Raw genomic sequence first — 19,052 nt, forward strand, 5'->3', positions numbered from 1 at the left:
GGTATTTCAAAAACATCTACATTATTTTCTGTTAAGATAAATGAAAAGCAAAGGTAACTTTGTTTTACACCTGCCTAAACAATGGCAAAGGTTGTTTGCACCAAATACACCACAGAATCTTCACTGAGAAATGAGTGACAATTTCATAAAGGAAAAAAACTAACAAATTTCTAATTTATTTTAAAGAACAGTGTTTTTAAAAGAGAAAATTTCTCTAATGTACATAGACATAAAATTTTTTCTAAATAAGTACTTCCTGTTTCACTTTTATTCACCATAAAACAATCCTAAAAATATTAATACTGATTCTTTAGACCCATATTGATAACAATAAAATTTTGCCTCTTTGTAAAGGAAAGCACTGAGATTAAATTGTTTTTTTGTTTGTTTTAATTTATTTATTTATTTATTTATTTTTGGCTGTGTTGGGTCTTCATTTCTGTGCGAGGGCTTTCTCTAGCTGTGGCAAGCGGGGGCCACTCTTCATCGCGGTGCGCGGGCCTCTCACTATCGCGGCCTCTCTTGTTGCGGAGCACAGGCTCCAGATGCGCAGGCTCAGTAGTTGTGGCTCACGGGCCCAGTTGCTCCGCGGCATGTGGGATCTTCCCAGACCAGGGCTCGAACCCGTGTCCCCTGCATTGGCAGGCAGATTCTCAACCACTGCGCCACCAGGGAAGCCCCTAAATTGTTTTTTTAAAGTGTTGTCTTGTTATCCAAACCCATACTTGATCCTATGGTAAAGTTTGGCAACTGTGCCTTATGATTTTAGGATAGTCATTGACGAGGAAGATTCTCAGTTTCCTGGGTGAATTTCCTTTCATAGCAGTTCTGTTTTCCATTTACTCAGCTCTGAGCAGCCTCCTGCAGTTAGAAAAAACAAGGAGCACCTTGGAAACTGTTGCAGCACATTGGAAACCGTAGTCCACATCGGCAAGATGTTAAAATGGGTCCATCTAAGCAGTAATATTTTTAATGTCGAACTTCAGAATTCTACCCTGGTTTCCTTTCCCCTTTCTCTTTGATTCTTAACTGATGAAATAAATCTCCTGAATGACTTATCATCAGTCCAAAAAAACTATCTTTGCGATCAAATGGGCCACAAAGGCAGGAAAGATGACTCTATGGGAGGTCCTGGAGGGACCTGAAATACCATCTCTTTCAGGTAGCAACACTTTGGCCTTTTGAATACAATGGGATCTAAGAATTTGCAGCAAAAATATTTTAAAGAAAAAAATAGACATTTTGTACATGAACACTCTGATTTTTAGGTTTCTCCAAATTTCTCAAACAAAATTAAATTTCAAGGACAAATATTAAAATGCGTGAGAGATCATGCCTTCACCTAACAAATAATTTTCTAGTTTACACTCCTCTGACATTTTTCCCCAGCACAATGGCTTGTGTAATGACATAACCACCACCTTCCAAAACAGAGATGATTATTATTCTGGAAACCATCACTGATCATAATTTAAGATTAGATTATTCATAGTGTTCTTTAATGATTACTTTAGGATTAAAATCTAACATTTTCATTATTTTCCTTATCAATTAACTATTTTGTGAACGTTGATTTTACCTTTCTGAGCTCTGGGTTAAATGTGGTAAGCTACCTCCAGATTCTTGTTTCATATTTACATATTATTCATATTAGAAGTCTGAGGCTTTTTTAACTTGGCAAACTGAGAGGTATTATCGGTTCCGATCAAGTTTCTTGGCCTCCTTACCTCCTAAATATATATAGTAATTGTACTCTTGCTTATTTTTTAAAGTTTTCCATCAACTTCAGTGATAATTATATAATTAAATTTTGGAGCAATAGATATTATTAATAATGTAGGTTTGCCTCCCATATTTTAACATAAGCTAGATGTCCCAAATTTGCATTTATGTTTCCTTATAATTGGAAAATGTTACTACTATTTGTTTTCTCAAATTTTTAAAAAATTATTTCATAGTTCAAATAATCTACAATATTTATACATTTGCTATTTGTAGGAAATAAAACGTAATAGTGTTTTATTCATATTTTATATTTTTATTTTTTGTTTATTGTGTTATATTCATATTTTAACTGATGCTAGAAAATTTTGAATACCCTTCAAAGAATACCATCAAATGTCCTTTCAACTTTCCCTATTTATGAATAATGCCAATAACTAGCACCCAAAGTCATAGAACGCTTTATATCCATTCTTCTATTACTCTCTGAATTATTTTATATAGATACTCTTAGTAGAAATATCAAAGGCAAAATGAATACAAAGACACACTAACAAAAATTTCTTTCACTTTCTAATGCCAGGAAGAATCACCCCATCTTTAAACGTCCCTCCAATTAAGTGAAATAATGTCCTCTACTTACCTTCAACTTAAACTGACTACCCCTTAAAAGGCATTAACAGATTTTGAAATATAAATTCACCTAATATTGGTGGGGGAAAAACCCCACCTCCATAACTACAATGTCCACAAACTAATTATCTTCAATATAATTTAAAAGGGGAAATCTTTGAAAGAATACTTAACGGGATTGGTTTTTTTCCCTTCATATTTAGGGTTATTATCGTCTTTGACCTCATTCCTTTTTTTTTCCCCTGAAACATCCAATCACTGTTAAGATTTTAAAGCACACTCTTCAGCCTGAATCCATATACCCATCTCATTTCAAACAGCACTTCTATAAATGTGTGTCAGCATTCCCCATGTACCTTGGGTTTAATACTAGCTCAGTGGGAACATTCTTTAATTGAGACTGTCGCATTCTGAACTTTTCCATGAGACCTTAAATTAGAGTCGAGGAGAAATGTTATTCTAAACTATTTAGTTGGACTAAATAGTTTGGACTATTACAGAGTTGGACTTTCCAAAATTACTATTCTTTTTAAAATAACTTTAAAAAATAAGAAATGCCTTGAAGAAATATAACTCTATTGCCCAAAGTGGAACTACACAAAACTCCCCAAAATCTTCACTCTTTATTGTCATTGTATATTTATAACAATCTTTTAGCAAAAATATGCTGAGAACTGGAGGATTTATTAGTGAGAGGGTCACTTACCTTTAGATGATATTGAAACTTGAACACCCACAATGTTGACAGAAGGGTTATTTAAAATGCAGAGGGTGGGGTAGATAAACAGAACATGACAGAACCAAGGGGAATTCAGCAGCATGTGCTTGTCTTTATTTATTGAAATGTTTTTAGTGCTGTTTAGTCATATCTTTTAGCATTGTCTGAGAACATATGGCCTGACATCCAAAGAAAACCACAAAAGATGTATAGAGTTCATGTTTTCAGAGAACCAGAGAGGCAAGTTTTTAATCACTTGTTTAGTCTAGTAAAGTTGATATTAAAAAGTAGAAAATGAATAATCAAGAAGAAACATACATGTACACAACATTGTAAATCAACTATACTTTAATTTTTAAAAAAATTTTTTTAAATGAAGAAGAAACATACATGCAATTGACCATGGTTCCACATATATTCAAGATTTCTACCATTGAAGCTGATGTAGACAGGAAGCCAGTATGTGAAGACCATTTATTTCCAGGTCTATACCCTTGCAATTTGCATTTTGAAAATGAGAAGTCTAAAGAGGAGAGGTTTACTTACCGTTCACACCAACCATCAATCATATCTGTAAGTTCAATCCTCCATTGATTTTCTCCTCTCTTACATGTATTGTTCAGTCTCTCCTTCAGCTAACAGCTCTTACCCTATGATTATATTTAAGCTCAAGTCTCCCCATTTATTAAAGATAAGAACAACAAAAGGCAAATGCGTTTTTTAAATTCCCTGAAGGTTACAAAGGAACCTGATAAAATCAAATGCTTTGGAATAGAGAAACTGAACGGCTGAGGGACACGTGTGGGAAAGCAATTTTTCACCCTCTATCCTTTTGTACCTTCTGAACCACGTGAATGTATTGCCTATTCAAAAACTAAAACATTTTTATGTGCGGATTCCTGGACCGAACCCCAGACCTATTGAAACAGAATCTCTAAAGGAGGGCCCTGGAATCTTCATTTTCACAAGCTCATCAGGTGAATCTGATGCATAAGTAAATAAGCAACAAATTATTGCAAATATAAACACAGATGGCCCAGCACTGAGAGGCCCTGGGTCAGGTAATACAAAGAATGCTGAAAAACCACCACTGCCAGAAAGAAGCCTCCTCGCCAGCCTTCTCTGATGTCTGAAATTCTTTTGTTAGACGTTCTGTCTCCAATATGTGCTTGTAAAATTGTGATGTCAGGGCAGGGTGGAGAGAGAATTCTTGACTTCACCGAACTCACCCTTCAATCTACTTTCCCGATGTTATCTAATCAGCACAAAATCTTCTTTTAAGAAACAGGCTATGCAAACTCTCCATGATTTCATCACCCTTACATGCCCACTGCAGTCACTTTTGATACTTAAGACTTGGCTGAAATGCTTTTCTGGAAGGTCACCAATGATCCTCCACACACCGTGGCTTTTTCTCATTCCTGAGTCTATAGACTCCATTCTTCTTGACTCTCTCTTTTCCCAGGAATTAGATCATACTGGGTGGTCCTGATTCTCCTCTTTAATTAACGTGTGCTTCTCCAGAACTCTTCTGCCTCGTTCCTTACAAGCCATTCTTCGGACCTCTTCTCTCTACACCATCTTTCTAGCCATCATTTTCACGCAGTCATCTCATACATAAGTATTTCTCGCCCTGGGCTCTCTCTCCTGAGATAAAGGACTTCTCCTCCTGCCCTCCTGAACATCTCACCTGGACCTTCTATGGAAAACTCCACCTCCACAGCTGTATCCACTAGCTGTATGCCAGGCACTTGTCTACATATTTTACAAATACGAGCTCATTTAATACTCACAACAATGCTATCTTAAGCATGAGGGAACTGAGATACCTAAAAATTAAATCACTTTATTCAGGTTGCATCGCTATTATATGGTAGATCAAAGATTCATACCCAGGCAGGCTGAGTCTAGAGCCATATTCTCATTGATCATGTTATATTACCTCTCACCGTTAGTTTAATATTCATCAGCAAAACTTCAATCACTTCCTGGTCATAAACTTTTGACGTAGCCTCACTGAATACTGAGATGTTTAAAAATCTGTAATTGGGAACTTAAAGCTGGAATATGATCTTATTTCTACTTAATTTTACAGACATATCTCCCATTATTCTCTTCCACACAGTAAGTATGCTAAACAATGAATAATATTGATTATTTACCAGTTTCAGGATTATAATTTAGGTGTAAGTGTAAAATAGGTGCAGGAAAAATAAAAATTCAAACCAGAGGGACAGAAGCATTTATCCTCTCAACTGAAACAACTAGTAAACCAGAAACATACATATGAAATGATGATTTGCAAGACCTCAGACATCAGACGGCAAAGAACAATGATGCCAGTAGACACAAATGGGGTGAGTTCTATGATTGCTCCAGCTTCCTGCCTGGAGAAAGTTTCCAAGCTGAATCACTGGAAGGGAAAACCCAGGCTGAGTCTGAAGAGCTCTCTGAGCTGAGGAGACAAAGCTGGATAAGTCTGGAGGTGCTGAGGGTGCTCTAGTTCTCAGGTAGAGCCTCACCCAGCTACAGGACAACTTCTGGAGTCCTAATGGAAGTGTAGTTGTGGTACCCATAAGTAGAGGGGAGAAGGAGAATGAAACAAAATCAAGGAAGTAATAGCCAAAAACTTTTCAAATTTGATGCAAACTGTATATACACACATCCAAGAAGTTCAACAGGCCCCAAGCAACTGAAACATGGAGAGAACTACACAGAGACATGTCAAAATCAAATTGCCCAAAACCGGTGAAAAAGAGAAATTCTTAAAAGCAAGAGAAAAGAGGCATATGATGTACAAAGAAACAAAGATGAGAATGATAATAGATTACTCACTGGAAACAATGTCAGAAGACAATGGAACAGCATGTCTAAAGTAATGAAAGAAAAAACTATTTGAATCTCTTAAAAGCAAACAGACTCTTTAAAGCAAAAAATAATAACAATGTATTGAGAGGTTTATAATGAATGTATAAATAAAACATGTTTTAATAATAGCACAAAATCAAGATGCAATAAATGGAAATTTATGGTTACAAGATTCTTACACTATACATAAAGATTGTTATAAGTTCCAGTCATACTCTAAAGCATATGTCAACCACCCAAAAAATCACAACGAAGAGTTATTATTAACAAGCCAAAAAGGAGTTAAAATGGAATCACCAAAATTACTAATTTGGGGTCACAAAATTGACCCAAAAGAAGGTAGGAAATGAGAGAAAAGAAAACAAGGAACAGATAAGTACAAAACAAAAGCAAGATGGCAAATTTAAACACAGTCATAATAACTACATTAAATATAAATGGTCCAAACATATCAATTAAATGCAGTAATTGTCAAAATAGACCAAAAGGCAAGTTCTAACTCTGTGCTGCCTTCAACATACACACCTTAAATATAAAACACAAGTAGGTTAAAAGTAAATGAATGAAAAAGATACCATGCTGACTCTATCAAAAGAAAGCTGGTATGGCTACATTAACATCAGACAAAGCAAAGAAAATTATTAGAAATTTTTTTTAAAAAGTCATTTCATATTTGATGAAAACTACATAAATTCACATATCCAAGTTCAACTCATATATCCAAGAAGTTCAACAAACTCCAGACAAAAGAAACGTGAGAAAACTACACAAAGGCTCAATAAAATCAAACTGCCCCAAACGAGTGATAAAGAGCAATTCTTAATTCCACACCAAAATCAGCAAATGCACACACCATCTAAAAACACACTTTGAAGCAGAAATGTGAAAGCATAGAGGCTTATGTATGGCAGAAAGAGCTACCAATGGTTCAGTGCTGAAACACATGCCAGATTTATAGGACACAGTGGGGGAATAGGATAACAGGTAAGGAGTTAGCAGTAGCAGGGATTGGGGGAAAAGTAAGGGCAGGTAGGGATGTGAGTGGTAGAAAGATCAGGGAAAAAACTATTGCAAAACTCCAGAAATAATGAGCCTTATAACTACTCAATTACAATCTAACTTCTCAATGGTACAGTGAACATCTGGAGGGCATGGAATGTCTTTTATCTTTCTCTCTCCAGCACCAAACACAAAGCTTGCCATACAGATTTTCAGAACAAATAAATTAATAAATTTGATAAAGACTTGTATTTTTATTTACTTCTTAAGTCAGAGACTCTAATATTTATAACTCTAGAAGCTTCTCATTTGTAAGTTTTGGGGAGAAATAATATGCTCCATCTAATGTTAGTCATATCTTTTCTTAAACATTGCTCAGATTGTATAAGTAATCAAATATATTGCAGATTTAACTACAATAAAATGATAAATTATATTGGTATGACTCAAGAACAAAGCCATAGGTTTGGTTCGTGTCTTTTGAAAGCAGTATCATAATTGTATTGGTTTCTTGGGAAATATCACACCCTCTAGTACACAGGAAAACACACACACCTTATTTAGAGCAAAGACTGGAGGAAGAGAACAAGAAAGAAAACTTCTTTAGTCATAATTTCAGGCTAAAATTTTACCACTGGCAACATTCCCATTTTTCATTGAATTTTCTTCCATCTCTACTAAATTGAATATCATTTTAGAAAAGGGAACTTCAACAGAAATTAAAAAGCATTAACTAAAATTTGGAGATGTTCATGCTGTGTCACAACTTTTGCATTTGAATTTCTCCCCAATATAAAAATGTTCCCGTTTTTAATCTCAACTATTTTTCAATCATTTTACTACTTTTTCACCCAATCATCTAAAAGTGTGCAAAAATCACACTTTTAGCAGAAATAAATACATCCTTAAGCATAGTGGAGGAAAAACCAAAAAAAGAAAAAAAAAAAAAGAAAGCATAGTGGAGGAGATTTGCTCATGATTAGAGATTATATAAGAGAATGGAAAAAGCCAACCTTTGGAATCACAAAACCTGGTTCTGTGAGTTAATAGCTAGGTGGCCTTGGTTACTCTCTGAGACACTCAGTTTCCATATCTGTAAAATGGGGATGTATTAGACACTTGTACGTGACTCCAAGTATTCTCTACCCCACCTCTTATTCCTGCCACTACTGGAGAGAACAGTTGGGCCCAGCTCCCACCAGCTTTGAGGAGGTACAAGGGAAGCATCTCAGGTCAGGCCTGTGTCAGGGTGTCCTTGGCATCTCTGCAGGTGGTACCCATGGGAACATACTCAAGCAGGTACAAATGGGAGGGGTGGGGCAGTTACCAGACGTGACTGATGGGAGGATGGATAAACATTCCCCCCTTTTGCACCCCAAGTAGACAGTTCCTGAGTGTGTTTCTTAAGCCTTTTCAAAAGGCCCCGCGGAATCACGCCCAACCTGATGGTAGACAACAATGTGCATCCTTACGTTGATTTTCCCTCCGTCCTTGTTTCACTCCCCAATCCTTGAGGCCTGCTCTCAGGTATTATTTATTAGTCACAGGTTTTGCTTTTAAAGGACCTCAGGCTAAGGCAGAAGATAAGAAAGAATGCTTCTAAGCTCACAGGGCAGGTAAGGATAAAGTAAGATGATTTATGTGCATAGAGGACCTACAACATTCCATGCATTGTTTTAAGTGCTTTGTATACGTTAACATATGTAAACCTCCCAACAATCCTATGAGGTGTGTACTACCCTTATCCCCTTTTCGTAGAGAAGAATGGCACAGAGAAGTTAAGTATCTTATCCAAGATCACACAGCTATCAAGTGGCTCGGTCCTCTCAGCTGCTAAGGCATGCAGTAGCTGCCAGATACGGGTGGCTTAACATTCTTAGGGTACTATTTCAGACTTAACAAGGGCTTTGAAGGTTGGAAAATTATGAGGAACACGAAGGAATATAGAGCAATAGGGAATATAAATCTGCTTCCACCATAAATCGGTACTGGAGTCCACTTTGATCTCTAAGAGATGAGACATGAAGCTGGCCTCTGTTCCGTACACTGGCAAATAAAAATAGTAGTGAGACTAAATTGATTTAGATGTTGACTTTCCTGATTAAATTCCACTTATCCTATTGACTTTAAACATAGCCTTTTGCTTTCAGTGTAGATTTTCCCCATTATCTATCCCCCAAGGCAACTCCCAGGAACAGATGTCTATCTAGCGCCTATATACAAAAGCTTGAGGTCCAAAAATCCCCTTATCAAAGGAGATTGCAGCCTTTTTTCCCAGTTTAAAGGCAACTGGTATCTAGGTACAAGACATAAAGATAGAGCCCGGCAAGTAAAACCCACGGCCCCCAGATCCTGGCTGTGTAAGCCAGATACTGCTCTCCTGACATGAAATAAAGATAAGAAAAGCTTCTAGGGTAGCAGCAGTCATATCCTCGCTTCCCTCCAGAACTCTGCCCAGTAGACACTCAGCATCCAGGTATCTAAAAATCCAAACCCAGGAAGTGGAAACACAGTAGCGGTTCCTGAATCATCAGTGTTAGCGTCAATTCCCTTTCGGTCACAAAATCTAAACATCAAACTGTCATTTTTGAATTTCCAGGCGCCGTAAAACTGAGCCCACGGGGGTTCCCAATCTGAGTCGGCACTCAGATCTAGCCAGAGATGCAGGCCCACTTCACCTCTGGGACCCGCAGGAGCTCTTTTTTGGTCTTTTACATGAAAAAGGAAAGACATTGCACTTCCTCGTAAGAGAAGCAAATCAGAAAGACAAAAATTCAATTTCATAATAGGCTTTTAAAGTTATCACCCAAGACCATAAAAATTTAACACTGGATAAAGAAAAACAGACTCATAGAAGAAGACATGCAGTCAGCTGTAAGTTTATAGGATTTCTCAAGTTAAAATGCTGCTTTTGATTTGTAAATGGAGAAATCCTATAAAATATTTGGCATCCAGAGACAAGGAACTAGCAAGGGTTTTCATAACTGTAAATAAGGCTGCTTTTATTTTTCAAAAGGCTAGCTGTCCTAATATATCCGGGGGATGTAACAGGCTATTTGGTCCTTGCCCGGCCACTATTCCAGCCCTGCCTTCAGGAGATGAAGCTTGACAGACACTGGGAGGTTTCTAAGAAACATGCAAATTTAAACAAATTAAATTAAAAAGAAAATTAAATTTCTTAGGACTGCATTTCCTTCTTTAAAGCTGTGCTGATTTTATTAGGAGGGAAAATATCTTCTAAATATTATAAAGGAAAAGACAAGAGGGCAGATTAATCCACCTGATGAAGAACTACTGCCCTGTCAGCAGGAAAAGCAATTTTCCAAATATAGCCCAATGAATCTGGTCATGACCTCCACGTTACTTTAAAGTTCGTTTTCATAGAAAATGATCAAAATTTTAACTCGAATGTTTTCTGCAGCTGCTGTTGCTTGCTGTTTCCTGAAATCTGGAATTTTACTTTTTGAGAAAAGATAATTTCTAAAGGATCTTTTTTCAGAAGTTTATAGTATATTCCCCTTGGACATTTCTTTTTTGAGCCTATAAAATATTACCATATAACTCAGAAGTGACACTATGAGTATACATTTGTCCCTGGCAGAAATATATACATTAAAGTTTAAAAATAAACTAAAGAATATCAAACATTAAAAATAAACTCGACTGTAAAACATCTCAATTTACCATAACTTGAGAGACATTTACAGAGTCTACATTTGCAACAAATATATTTTAAAATCTGCCATGACTGCTACCACAAATCTGAGAAAAGCTTTGCTCTCCCATTTACAGACTCCATTTTTGTAGAAAGTAAAATCAAATAAATAAACCAAACCAACAAAAATTCCTGTATAATTTACCTAATACTTTACCACCAACTAAAAGAGAAAGCATTTTACATGAAATTCTCTTAGTGGACCAATCTAATAATTTTCACCACCCAGTTGCTATTTTAATTTAATTCATGGGGAAAATCAACTTACAGCACAAAAAGGTTAGTCACTGACAAGGGCTGAACTGTTCCAACATCAGTAACATGTCATTACTGTTAGCAAAACAATTACTTTGAACACGCTCTAAACCTTATTTACACTATATGAATGCAGGCAATGAAATGTGCATTCAGCAGACCCTCAGGTACTGCTCTGAAACAGGTAAAATGCAACAGAATGCAGTGCTCTTATGTAAAATAAACCGAATTGATAACCAGAGACTTTGTCCAAGCCCCAATTTAAGAAGTTACCTTGTAAAATTAGTAAATATACAATGAATATATTTTAAAATAATGAATTATGTTTTACCCTAAAAAATAGTCTTTGAGAATGTAATACATTCAAAATCTGTGTTACTTTTGCCAAGAAAAACAGGTAATGATGAGCATTCTAGAGAAATATGTATGATATCTGCTTCAAAGTCACTTAAATCCAGGAAAGCTTTGCCTTCGCATATAAAAACCAAGCTGGCTCTACGTACCAGGAATGGCAACCAAGAAGCAGTCCAGCACAAATGTTAAGTTATCCAGGAATCCTAATTCTTGACCCTTCTTTATAAAGGTCTTGCATTTGATTAAAAAGATTACGAAAAAACTTTCTGTTTTGCCTAAACTCTAGCTTTAAGGAATAATAAAAATAAAAGAGTAATTAAAAGACTGGTATCAAAAATGTTCAGATTCAAATTCTGCATCCATTTGAAACCATAATCTAATTATTAGCTTAGGAAAGTCCATACCTAGATTTCAGAAGTTGGTGCCTTGTACCCTGGGTTGGAAGGTATTTAAACCTCACATAGAGCCTTTGCCTTGTAAAAGGAAATTATGCTGAAGCAGTCAATGTGCGGATTTGTTTTAACAAATGGCATACCATTCCCTACCACCTCTTGGAACAGACTTAATAGGTGTCCTATGCGTATACCAGGTGCATAAGTATTGATGCTTTTAATAACAATCACAATTATAAGCTACACGTAAACACTATTTGTTAAAGTTACTTTGTTAACATGTATGATGTGTGTATTCTACTGTTACTCACTGCCTTTCATTTATATATTAACTTAGTGCCAGCGACATACGATGACTTAGTGAACAAGCAGAACCCATGATGTGAAAAGAATGAAATAAAGAGGATTTTACTTCTTTGTTTTAATACAACTTTTGGTCTAGATTGAAGAAATAGTAAAGGGATGAGCTGGGGAGAAATCAAAACTGTAAAAAATAACACAGAGTTTCATAAAAGTAATACATAGGTTGGTTTCATTGAAACAATCTTGATGGGAGCATTTAACTCAAATTTTGTCTAAAATTCTTTTTAACTTACATTTTTTTTTTAATTTTTATCCTCATCTTAGCAAGCCTAATATCAAATATCTTTCAATAAAGCGCAATGATATTAAAATGTCATCTGTAGTCATTTGCACTATTTCTGAAGAAATATTAAGAAATTGAGAATATTAACTTTATATTTTAAATGCTTCTACTAAAAAAAATTGGCCAATAAACAGAGTAATGTAAATAAAATATAAAATAAAAAGCAAATGGATATTTTATTTTAATTTCAGTCTTTCTAGTTTTCTAGGACATGAGAAATTTTTAGTCTTAATCTCAAATATTTTTCACAAAATTGATTATTTAGGAATTTTTTAAATAACCTATGATTAGAAAAGGGTCATAAAAGCAATGTAGCTTTTGAACTGTAAGAATTCTTACCCTCTCTAGGGAAAAAAAAGAGTCCCATTTCCCACAATGCCAATGTTGCACCACTAATGGAGCTTGCCCGGTAAAATTAATAATGTCATTGTATTATTTTCTATTTAAAATGGATACAAACAAGTAAAAAAAACAAAAAAAAGAAAGAGAGAGAGGGAGGAATCTGGCACTTCCAATTGATTCTGGCCTCTACTATTTTTAAAGGTCTCAGGTTAAGCAACAAACACACATTTAGTTTCTGACAAAAACATATCTTCTCTTCCTTTCTCTATTATTTAACAAATTAAAGTACCAGACCTGGCTTGTGTGAAGCGTTCAGCCAATTGAGTTCCTGGAACTGACAGGAAATATTTATTTTTAAAAGCTGTTTATCAATCTAAAAATTTTAACAACTGATGATGCCTTCTTTTAAAATATGGATTATCCATTTTTAAATAATGCAAACAAGAATTTCAGCATGGAATACTGTTAACGTCAATTAAGTGAGTTCACAAATAAGTTGTTCTGATTTTTTAAGTTCCATAAAGGACTAGTATTTCGCCCTAGTCACTGTGAAATGTTTGAACAACAACACTCCCTATGTGAATGTGTCTTTTACTGTTTTAACGCTGTTTCAAGTTAATTAGTCCATATGACTAATTACAAACACACACACAAACAGATACTGTTGTTTTTAAGCTTGTTCTCACAGCTGAAAAGAACCAAACTTGGCATTGTGCAGTGTACAACCTACCGGAATGTATATGGCAGACCTGTTAATTCTAGATTTAATCATTTTACGATTATTATTTCAAGCAAAATTGTGATGCTATAACTAAGTCCCTTTTGGTCAGGGCCATACTTTAGATATATTACCTATATTGTGACATGCCACAAAAGAGAACACAGGGCTTACAGCAACAGAGGCAGAATAAATGCCTCGGTGAGATTCCAAGAGCATTAGTCATTTGACAGCTTGAGCTTGTTCACGACAAAGCAAGGGCAAGCTCAGTACCTCCTGATATACTGAAGGACAGGAGCAGACAAAAGGCTGATACTAGAGTCTGATATTTAGGAACAAATGACAACTCTTACAATGTGCCGTAGCTCTGAAATGCTCGAGAAAATATGAAAGTAATTTTCCAAGCCTATTCCTTGATGTTTCCTTTTTAAAAGAAACATGATCTCTGGAGCCTTTGATTAAAGAAGGGTGGAATCATTCTTTTTAATTCACTCTGATTTCACCTCAAAAGGGACGCCCAAGTTCCCTTTACTCCAGGTTGGCTCACATCAAACCAGAGGAAGGCAAAAAAAAAAAAACGTCAAGTGAATTTGAAGAACCCTTACAAAACTGACCTATACTCACATACTCAACTGTACTGCGAAAAAAAAGAAGAAGAAACTGATGGTCCTTATCGGTCCTTATCGGCTACGGGATAAGTCAGAAGAATTTTTAGAATTTTCGTTTAAATAGTGTAACACGGACTATACTACAGCTCTTCCTGGCATATGGAATAACGCTTAAGTCAGGCACCAACTATGTGTACTTCAAAGGTCACTCCCGTTGTGTATGTGCATTCGCTCATATCTCTAGGGTGAACATGGATTGCTTTGAAAAATAATAATAATAATGAAAGTTGCCCTTATTGAAACAAAAAAAAAAAACTAATGATGAATTATATATTATGTTTGGAGATAAAAATCTCAGGATCAGCATTCATTTCAGGGCCAGAGGTGAGAGATGCTGCTTGATACAGCAGGATGCCAGGAGGAGGAGAAGGAGAGGACCGTGGTCCCCGCGGTGGTAATTGATAAATACACGGCCGGCCGCATAAAAGAATGGAAAGGGGCTGGGAAGCCGGGGCAGTTAACACGCCAGAGCTGAGGAGTCTGTCCAACTAATCGGCCCGTTTGTTTTCACAGCTTTGCTGGGAACATTTGCAGGGCTGGCCCGGCACCCCTGCCGAGCCTGAGACCGAGTGGCCAGCCAAGATACCAGCAGCACATTGTTTCACCTGCGCTGCCAGAGACGCGGGCAGAAAAAACACACACCGCTTTGTCAAAACAGCCGCGGCCGCCGCGCGCTCGCTTTTCCCCGCAGCCCCGGTCCAGGCTGCCAAGGTACACGGCCCGGCTTTATCTCGGCGCCCGAGAGATGCTCTGTGAGATTCCGGGCCAGGCTGGGGGGGGATGTGACTTAGGAAAGGAACCGGAGTGCCCGCCGCACCCCCCCCCCCCACCGCCCCCCGGGGATGCCGGCTCTACCTGGGAAAGCCTGTGCCAGACGCATTAAATCAGGTTCCCATAGCCCTCAGCCTGAGTCAGCACCTGGCCGTGAAATGACTCAGACGCAAGGAGACCAGAGGCTCAAGGCGGGGCTCCCAGCTGCAGGGCTTTTTAATTCCCCTCCTACTGCTGGAGTCACATGATTCAAAAACAAAAAAAAAATTCAGCCCGCACATAAACCTAAGGCAGAACTGGTCTGCCTTTGTCTTCCCTTTGTTATCCTGCACAGCCAACCTCAGGACTGCCTGTGTTGGGTTTCCAATCCACCAGCCACAGAAGCCCCTGTGATAAGAACTTTCTGATTAAGCTCTAAACCTTTGGTACATACCAGCTATGGCTACTGATGAAAGTCTCATGATATGTTCTTGTGTTTTTCTGACAACCACATGTTCCGCCTCCCGGAGGCATCTGGGAGTCCAGAGAGAAACCAACAGGACATCTCAGGGCACACGGGGGGCGGGGACCTGCCTTAAACCGTCCACACGCAAAGGGGGCTGAAGTCTTCATCAGACACACACCTAGCGAAAGAGAAAACAGCTTATACGCCCAAGCCGTGTGTTTAAAGTAAATTTTGTGTCAGGTTAAAAAAAAAATCAAGTGTTGCTTGGCAATTAAAATAAGCAGAATGAGGTTATCTTTTAATTAACATTCTTCAAGTGGCAGGGGATGTTCAGATGTTGCCATTGTAAGATTTCCTGCCTCGTCTTCTGTCTTCTTTAGATTATGTATTTCTAAAAATACCTTAGGTGACAGTTTAACAGGCAGGAGACTGCAGATCGTTGCACTGCACATATGGAAATATGCTCTGGTGCGATACCTGGAACAATGATGGCAAAATCTATATCAAAGGAGATGGGACCTGCATCGCTTTCCTTTTGTGTGAGGTGTGTGTCAGCCCAGAGCTCCGGCTGGAGGTGCCACTCGGAACAAATGATGCTGGGGGTCCCCTCCACTCTCCACCCACAGGCTGCCTGAAAATTACACAAAAGGGGCTTTTCCGGAAAGAGATTTACCATGTACACTTGATCAAAGCACAGGCATTTGCCTTCACTGAAACAGAAGAGACACCAAAAAGCTGTCTCTGTGCCCGGGACTCCAGGGGGCTTCCTCCTTAGCCTTCTGGGGAAACAATTATGCAATCCCTTCCCCCGACATGCTTCAAAATAACACTTTTTAGAAAACAATTTTGGGGTCTTACACGGAATTCAGAGGATGTCCATGAAGCCATTTTGGTCACAGCCTCTGGTCCGAGACACTGGCCAATTGGCTCAATGACAGCAAATAAATGGGCGAACCCTCTCCCCCTGGACCCGAGCTTTCACTCAGAGCATCTCACCTAAGGACCTCACCGCCACCTCTCCTCCACGTACATTCCAAGGAATATGAAATACAGGTAATATCCGAATCTTTAAAAGAAAAGATTAAAAACAGAGGACTTCATCCAGCTCCATTTTCCAGATGTCAAAGTCATTACGACTGCTTCTGCTAGCTCACCATGGAGCTCAGGGCTGTACCTCTTCAACTTTTGGACTCAGAAACACTTGAAAAGTCACAATCCTGTGACTCTATTGTTGCATATTTTCTGGCCTTTCACTAAATTAGCTCATTGAGACCTGCTATTATAAAATTGATACTTTTAAAATTATTTTTCCCGGATTGAACAAATAGCTGGCTTTTTTTTTTTTTTTTTTTTGGTATGTTATCACCATCAGGTCTAAAGTTTCCATGAAAAAAATTAAATTTCTCATTTTTTCCCTGAGGTGTGTGAATTGTTTCCAGCAAAGAGCAACCTTTAAATCTCTGAAGCCCTCCAAACGTTAAGTTTTACCAGGAATCAGAAGAGATTTCCCTTTGCCCTGGAAGGATCTCAGTCCATCAATTCCTGGGGACTGGTGTCTGCTGGTCCCCTCATTGCACGCAGGCACCTACTGACAGCAGAGCAAAAATCACTTTCACTGATCAAGGAGAGGTGATCCCCGATCTTGAAAACAGTTTTCAAAGCTTCAGCTAATCGTCAGAAATGGCCTCAGATGTGCAGCTAATCTCAGCATTCAAATTTCCTGGTTGTTCTGTTTTTCCCTGCTTGATAAGACTTTATCAGACTGTAATGGAACTTCACTCTGATCTGGAATCAGGCATTGCAACGAAATATATACATACCTTTCATATCTTCCTTTTTGGAAAGCCAGCGAATTTAATTGATAACGTGCTAAAATATGAAGCTGGAGTCCTGAAGTCTAGACTCAGTTTCAGCCACCAAACTGTAACTCAGTGGCTTAGTTTGGTATTAAATACAAACAACTGGAAAAATGTGCTATCCTGGGCTTTCCTCAGCTAAGTATGTAAAGCAAAAGGGAAAAATACAAAGAAGAAGTATTTACAAGGAAACTGGAGAGCACTTTTGAAACATTGTATTAAAAATGAAAATTTTAAATTAACTTTAAATTTATTGATACCTCTAAGAAATTAATATATGCGAAAAAACTTTAATTCTTGTATTTGGATTTTTCTTTAAATGAGTTCTTATTTTAAAAAATTAAAATAACAGATATATGTGTCCTCTAAGATCTCTCTTTTTTTAAAAAGCAGAATATAGGCAAGAGGATTAATAGAAGACTCATAAATGTTGCGAGCACCTGACTAACAAAAAGATTGAAACCAGGGCTGTAAGTATGAAAACCAAGTCCAAAAAATTAATAACAACTTCGGAAGACTGTTCGGTGATTTCTTACAAAAATAAACGCACTCATACTATACAACCCAGCATTTGTGCTCCTTGTTACTTCCCAAATGACTTGAAAACTTATGTCCATACAAAGACATAAACATGAATAGTAGCTTTATTCCTAATTGCCAAAACGTGGAAGCAACCAAGATGGACTTCAATTGGTGAATGGATACACAAGCTGTGGTACATCCGGACGGTGGAATATTATTTAGCAATAAAAGGAAATGAGCTATCAAGCTGCAAAAAGACTAGGAGGAAACTTAAATGCATATTACTGCAGGAAAGGAGCCAATCTGAAAAGGCTACATACTGTATATATGATTCTAACTGTATGACATTCTGGGAATGGCAAAACTTTGGAGACAGTAAAAAAGATTAATGTTTCCCAGGGTTCCGGGGGTGGGGTGAAGGATGAAGAGATGAGATACAGGGTTTTGGGGGGCAGTGAAACTATTCCGGGTGAGGCTGAAATGATGGATATATGTTGCTATACGTTTGTCAAAACTCATAGAATGTCCAACACAAAAGACTGAACCCTGTGGAAACTACACTCAGCCCTCTGTATCTGCGGGTTCTTCATTCACGGATCCAACAAACCTCAGATCAAAAAGAATCTTTTAAAAAATCCCAAAAAGTTCCAAAGAGCAAAGCTTGAATTTGCCACACACCTGGGCAACTAGTTATGTAGCACTTACATTGTATTAGGTATTATAAGTAATCTAGAGATGATTTAAAGTATATGAAAGGATGTGATTAGGTTATATGCAAAAAATATACTGCTTTATATAAGGGATTTGAGCATCTTGGATTTTGGTATCCTCGGGGGTCGTGGAACCAATCCTTCGCAGATTCCAAGGGATAACTGTATGTATTTTAGTTAATAATAATAATAATGTATTAATATTGGCTCATCAAGTGTAATAAATATACCCCACTAGTGCGAGACGTTAATAATAGGGGAAACTGGGTGAGGGAGGAGAGTGAGGAAGGTATTTGGGAACTCTCTGTACTTCCCTTCCAATTTTTCTCTAAACCTAAAACTGTGCTAAAAATAAAGCCTGTTCATTTTTTAATAAACCGTCCTAAAAATATACACTAAACGTAAAATGTCATTGAAAGTGTCACCCCACAAATAGGCCTTCAACGACTTAGCATTTTTAATATCTATTGTTCAGATTGGAGATGAGAGTCACCACTAATTCTTCTCCTTCACCAATAAATTATTTAATTATTAGCATGGGGAAATTATTATTATAATTTGGACCCCCAAAGTACTTTATTTTTATCACCTAAAGGAAAAAAGAGTTTCAGTACCCCACTTTCCTTTACCAATATAAGCCCAGCTCAGTGAGACGGCTGCCACTTGCCGTACTAAATCTGTTCCACTTTGACAGCTTATTACTTTGTAGACACAACCT

At 37.4% G+C, this 19,052-nt stretch overlaps 1 long non-coding RNA gene across 1 annotated transcript in view; it reads right to left on the minus strand.

The window, feature by feature from the left end:
• Positions 1–395: 395 nt before the first annotated feature.
• LOC309615487 overlaps positions 396–19,052 on the minus strand; it is a 33,073-nt gene continuing 14,416 nt past the window's right edge. Inside the window, exons 2-3 of the long non-coding RNA XR_014236872.1 lie at positions 14,886–15,424; positions 396–861 (exon numbers count right to left, since the gene is read on the minus strand). This is a non-coding gene — a long non-coding RNA (uncharacterized lncRNA). The remainder of the gene's footprint in view (positions 862–14,885; positions 15,425–19,052) is intronic.

This window comes from Balaenoptera borealis (genome assembly GCF_965194805.1).
Source record: "Balaenoptera borealis genome assembly, chromosome: 18".
Taxonomy (NCBI): Eukaryota; Metazoa; Chordata; class Mammalia; order Artiodactyla; family Balaenopteridae; genus Balaenoptera; species Balaenoptera borealis.